The following is a 6,000-nucleotide window of genomic DNA, read 5'->3' as shown; positions in this document are numbered from 1 at the left end:
GATATTATAATGGCTTGACAGGCAGTCCCGGAAGCAGGCAAATTGGGAATGAGTGTGATAGTCAGTAACTCACACTATACTGACTTTTCCAACGCGTTTCTTCACACTACAGTGATTTCTTCGCGTTTCGGGGATCCTGAGGAAGTGTGCGCACGAAACGCGTAGGGTTTTCTCACTACTTTGTTGGGTGTTGTGACGGAGGCACGCTTGAGGCTTGGGCTCTGAGACATCAGAGTCTTTCAAGCAGGCGAAGGAGAGATCGTTCACCGAGGAATCCTGCCCAGCAGTAACGGAGCATCTGGTGACGTCACATCCGGGACTTCCGTGGAGCAATCCCGCCTACCAGTGACAGAACATCCGGTGACATCACTTCCGGTTGAAGCAGCACGGAGACACGGAGTGTGGAGAGGTGCACCAGCTCACCTCAGGATCTGGGCGTTCAAAGACACATCATATCTTCAATCTATTATTCATTGCGCATTACCATCAGCCATCTTGTGAGTAGTACTCTGATTTTACTCCACCGGATCGGCGTACCCTGAGTCACTCATCCAACAATTTTTATATCATATTTTAGAGTTGTATTAAACTAACTTTTTATTTTCAGCCTTGCTTTTGTGTATTTGTGGTCAGTCTTGTGTTGTGTTGTATTGTATTGTTTGTTTCATGTTTGTTCTTTTGTGAGTTAAGCTGTGTTGCACTATATTTCTCTTTTTTTCATTTCATATCGCTTTCCACATGGACGAAGCTACATCTGACTACCTAAAAGACTGAGGAATTGCCAATTTATCTCCTTGGACATCCTTCTGTCTGGAATTCCCAGGACTATACTCCATTTGGACATTCAAGGCGCCGGTATCCCTTTTTTGTTCTATTGTTCCATCCTGATTGTGCTATCAGATTCCACCAGGTAGCCTAGTATCCTTATAAGGTTATTGATTCCTTAGTTAGGGTCCACTCACTTTTTTTCCTTTCCAACTCATCCTACTGACACACCCCAAAGTGCAAGCTGGGGCAGAGACGTATAATGTGATACATCTCATTATAATCTATGCATTGTGTAAATCCTCCCTAACTCATCATACTGACACTGCCCAAGGTGCAAAGTGAGGCAGAGACACAGAATGTGATACATCTCATTATAATCTGTGCACCATGTAACTCTTCCCCAACTCATCGTACTGACTCTCCCCAAGTCACAAGCAGGGGCAGCTGGGGCAAAATTGTAGCAAAATGCTTTGATAGGTGCAGGTGTTGATATTTCCTTGATACATAAACCCCTCAGTCGTTGGATGGTTTAGCCCCTTGTGTGCCAGGATGTCTGTAAAACTAGTATACCATAGATATTCTGACTTCAGGGTCATGTAATGGTGGGAAAACATTGCCCTGATCTACCCCCTGGCTGAAAGTGCATAAGTCAATGGGACCAAATGGGATACATTGAAGGATATTAAAAAAAGAGCTTAGGGATGTGCTGGAAACACCATTAACATATATATTTAACCAGTCACTACAGTACTAACAGGTCTAAATACAGATTAATTAAGAGCAAGCACAGTCCCACGTCACAGAAGTGGAAATAGGGTAGAGGTGGGTAACTACAGGTCAGTGAGCCAGAGGTTAGTACTGGGGAAGTTAATGGAAACATTGCTGAAAAATAGAATTGTTGACTATCTAGAGTCCATAAACCTACAGACAGCATGGGTTTACTGGGGGGAGATCAAGTTAAACAAATGGAATTGATTTTTTTGACTGGGTAACTAGAGCTAATAGATCAAGGGGAGCAGTAGATATAAGTTGTCTAGATCTTAGAAAGTCCTTTGACCCTGTTCCACCTAGAAGACTGCTAAACAAGTTGCAATGCATGGGGTTGTACTCTAAGGTACAATCCTCCCAAATCCGTTTTCCACATTTTCTCATATTTTTCACCCCCCAAAATCCATTTTGCGGTGTAAAATCTGCAAAAAGATTTGGTTTTAACCCGTTGGCGAATTCTTAAGAATCTGCAAATGGATTGCTGAATCCGCGGATTGGATTCTACAAATCTGTCCACGGGTTGCAGAATCCGCAGAGTGTATTGGTAATAATAATAAAATATCTGCAAAACGTGAATCGCCCTTTCTGAGATTGATCCGCGGAAATCCATGGACCAAAGGAACCAGCCGATCCACAGCGGGTCCAAATTTGCCAAACAAATTGACCCCCCCCTGGGGGTAAAATGGAAAATACATTGGTTGAAAGATAGGAGACAGAGAGTTGTGGTAAAAGAAGTACATTCAGAGGAGGGGAAGGTAACAGGTGGAGTACCTCAGGGATCTGTACTCACACTGGTTCTCTTAATGTCTTTATTAGTGACATTATACTGTAAATGGTTTGGAAGAGAAAGTATGCATTTTTGCAGATGACACAAAGATCTGCAACAGGGTTGGCACTCTAGGGGGATAAACAAAATGATTAATGATTTAGGTAGATAGGAGGAATGTACAAAAGTGCGGAAACTACAATTTAATGCAAAAAAGTGAAAAATAATACACTTGGGTCCCAAAAATCCAAAGGTAGAATACATGAGTTGTACAGTGAAAGGTACAGGTATTAGCAGCAAAAAGAGGGGGGTGGTGATGCCATTCTATAGATCATTGATGAGACCTCAGCTAGAGTACTGTGTTCAGTTCTGGAAACCATATCTCCAGAAGAATGTAAACAAATTGGAGATTGTGCAAAAAAGGGCTACTAAAATGGTGCAGGATCTACAGATGGAGTCTCTGGTTCTTGCGTGTCCTCCTCGCGGCTCATGTGCGGGAACCCCTTCCCCCGTGGCACGCGCATGAGAGGTACGCACGCGATTTGCCCAGGTTTTTTTCAATTCTCCTGCGGGCAGCCAACGTACTGCCCAAGGAGCATCCCTTGAGGCTCGACCTGAATGAGACTTCATCTCATACAGTAAGTCTCATCAGTAAAGATTAAAGAACCTTCATATGTACAGCTTAGAGGATAGAATGGAGAGGGGGGATATGATAGAAACTTTCAAATATATCAAATGATTCAAGAAAGTACAGGAGTGAAGCATATTTAAAAAAAAGAGAGAAGTGGAAGAACAAGAGGTCATTCTCTGAAACTGGAGGATAGCAGTCTAAGAGGAAATGCGAGGAAATACTTAATGGAAAGGGTGGTACTGGTAGATCAGTTGAATAGATTCTAAACAGAAAGGGTAGGAGCTAATACACTAAGGGAATTCAAACATGCTTTGGACAGACATAAGGGGATCTGAAATATGAAAGAAAGCCGAGGGTTACATAGTGTTTGAGATTTTACATCAGATAGGAAAATGGGCAGACAACATGGGTCACATGGTTCTTATCTGCCGCCAAATTCTATGTAACAACACTCTTCCCTCCAACTCTTTTTAACACGGATGTTCCTGCCTGAGCAGTCCAAAAAGGTCTATAATTATGGTAAAGATAATAGAGCCTTCCCCCTTCACAGCCAATAAATACTTCACTTCTCTGCCTGCGTTGCACTTTTGAAAGTACCTCCAGCCCTCCGTCTCCACCACTCTCACATAGATATGTTTTTATTAGCTACTATTATATCTTAGGAACATAGATATCAAATTCGTATCCCCTATAAGTCACTACCTTGCCAGTCATTGGATAATTCTGTTCCCTTTTCGCACTATGGAAGAGAAAGTCAAAATGATTTTTTGGAGTTTGATCATCTCCCAAAGGAAGCATAAATCAGTACATGAGTAGATCTATAAAAGGAAGCTCAACAAACAACTCTCCATAGAAAATCCTTTAATGATGAGCTAATAATGATGAGATCAATCTTAACTAAATGCACTCACAAGCATAAAAGAATAAAAAGGCTCATCTGTAAGTGTGTCCTGTTCCTCCTCCTGGTATTCTTGTGCTGATGCACCCGGTTGCTTCCATTTTTCCACTTTGCTATTGCTGCTGGTTTAGCATGCTGTCTTTGTAGGGCTATCTCCTGCGCTACTAAGGATCATCTCAAGGTTAATGAAGTTTTCCATGCGTTTCACAAGGTTAGCACTACCTCATCAAGGGTTCTACATTATGGATGGTTGTTTGTCTATCTACCTTTTATACATTACCTGCTGTTTGGAAAGTTGAGTAATCTTTCACAGGGAGCTGCACCAGCCCTTCCACAGACTCATCAACATGAACATCTTTATACTGTATGTATAGTGCCATCCATGTGCCTAACACTTTACAGAAGTAATACATGTCCTGCCTTCTTTCTCAGCATTTCCTGGTTTCACCCCTGTTGCATGGAAACACCCTTCTCTTCTTTCCGAGTTGGGCTGCTCCTCCTCTCCTTGCATTTTGGTGCAGACCTACGTTCTATTTCCTCTCTGTCATATCCTACCTTTCAGTCCAAGCCTGCATCCTGCACAGGTCTCATGCCTCAGCTCTCTTGGTAAAGTTATTGTTACTTACCTATCCCATTTGCCATTACTAGCCCCCATTCCTTTCCATTGTTCCCATTCCCCTGTATTGTATTCACTCCGTACTTTGTTCCCTTTTATTTCTTTGTGCCCCAATAAACACTTCAGTAAATAAGGCCTCTCCTTTATATGGTATATGGGATTGAGTTAAGCTGCCTGCCTCTGCTCACTTGCCACAGTGAGCCTGGAACAGAACAATATGTGCAATAAAATAATATGAGACATAATGGGAAAAAAGGCTTCAGACATATAATTGCATAGTAGATGAGGTTGAAAAAAGACATGTCCATCAAGTTCAACCTATGCTAAATTTAGACGATTAATACTTTATCCTTTATTTATATTTACAGTATTTTGATCCAGAGGAAGGCAAACAAAAAACCCCAGCGAAACATCCTTCAATGATGACTCATAAGGAAAAAAAATATTACTTCCTGGACCAAATAATGTCAATCAGATTTCTCCCTGGATTCACATCCTAGCCATGTTTACTTATATCCCTATATCCCTTTCCTTCCTAAAAAGATGTCAAACTTTTTGAAGTTACTGTATCTGTAATATCTGCCATCACAGTTTTCATGGGTAATAATGCCACATTTTAACTGCCATTACTGTAAAGAACCCTTTCCATTGTTGCTGGTGAAATCTTCTTTCCTCTGAACTTAAACAATAACCTGGTGTTGTTTGTACTGCCCTTTAGGATGATTAGTTCTTTTGAAAGCTCCTTGTATTGAAGCAGAATATAATTGTATATAGCTATCATATTCACTCTTAGATGCCTATTTTCTAATGTAAACAAATCTAAAATAGCTAGCCTCTCCTCATAAATCAGATATTCCATCCCCTTATTAACTTCATGACTCTTCTCTGACTTATTGTAGTTCTATAATGTCTTTTGTATGGAGCGGTTCCCAAATCTGTACTCCATATTCAAGGTGTGGTCTTACTAATGATTTATAGAAGTGTAGCCCCCTTTTCCCGTGCCTAGGGATCTACCTGTGGTGCATTACCTGAGTGGCTCACAGGAGGCCTGATCCTCCACTGCAGGGAGCCTGGGGTGGCCGTGGTATATCTGATGACAGTGCCTCCATCTGGGAAGGATCCAAGCGCAGTTGGATAACCCCTTCCCAGGAACACACAGTAAAGAATAAATATACACATGGTGATATAACAACTTATCTTTAGTGGCAACACATATAACTCTGCAACACCATACCCCCAGCACAATAATGCCAACCTGGTGACACCCCCAAAGTACTGAGGTGCCCTGGGCACCTAACCACCCGTTGTCCACAGAGTCAAACCCACAAAAGGTGTGTGTGGTAGCGCTACCCACAGTGTGTGTATGGCTGTTGGTGCACTTAGATGGTGATACCTTCCCGGGCACTCCAGTACCCGGTTACCGCTGAACATCACAAAGGATCCGTCTGAGCCACCGACTTATGTTGCTGGTCCGTCCAACTAAGGCATCCGCCTCTGCGTGGGGTGAACTCCCGCTGGAGTATCTCACCATAAAAAGTCACTTAGTGGACGGT

This window comes from Ascaphus truei, chromosome 6, assembly GCF_040206685.1.
Source record: "Ascaphus truei isolate aAscTru1 chromosome 6, aAscTru1.hap1, whole genome shotgun sequence".
Taxonomy (NCBI): domain Eukaryota; kingdom Metazoa; phylum Chordata; class Amphibia; order Anura; family Ascaphidae; genus Ascaphus; species Ascaphus truei.
This window is presented reverse-complemented; position numbering follows the sequence as displayed.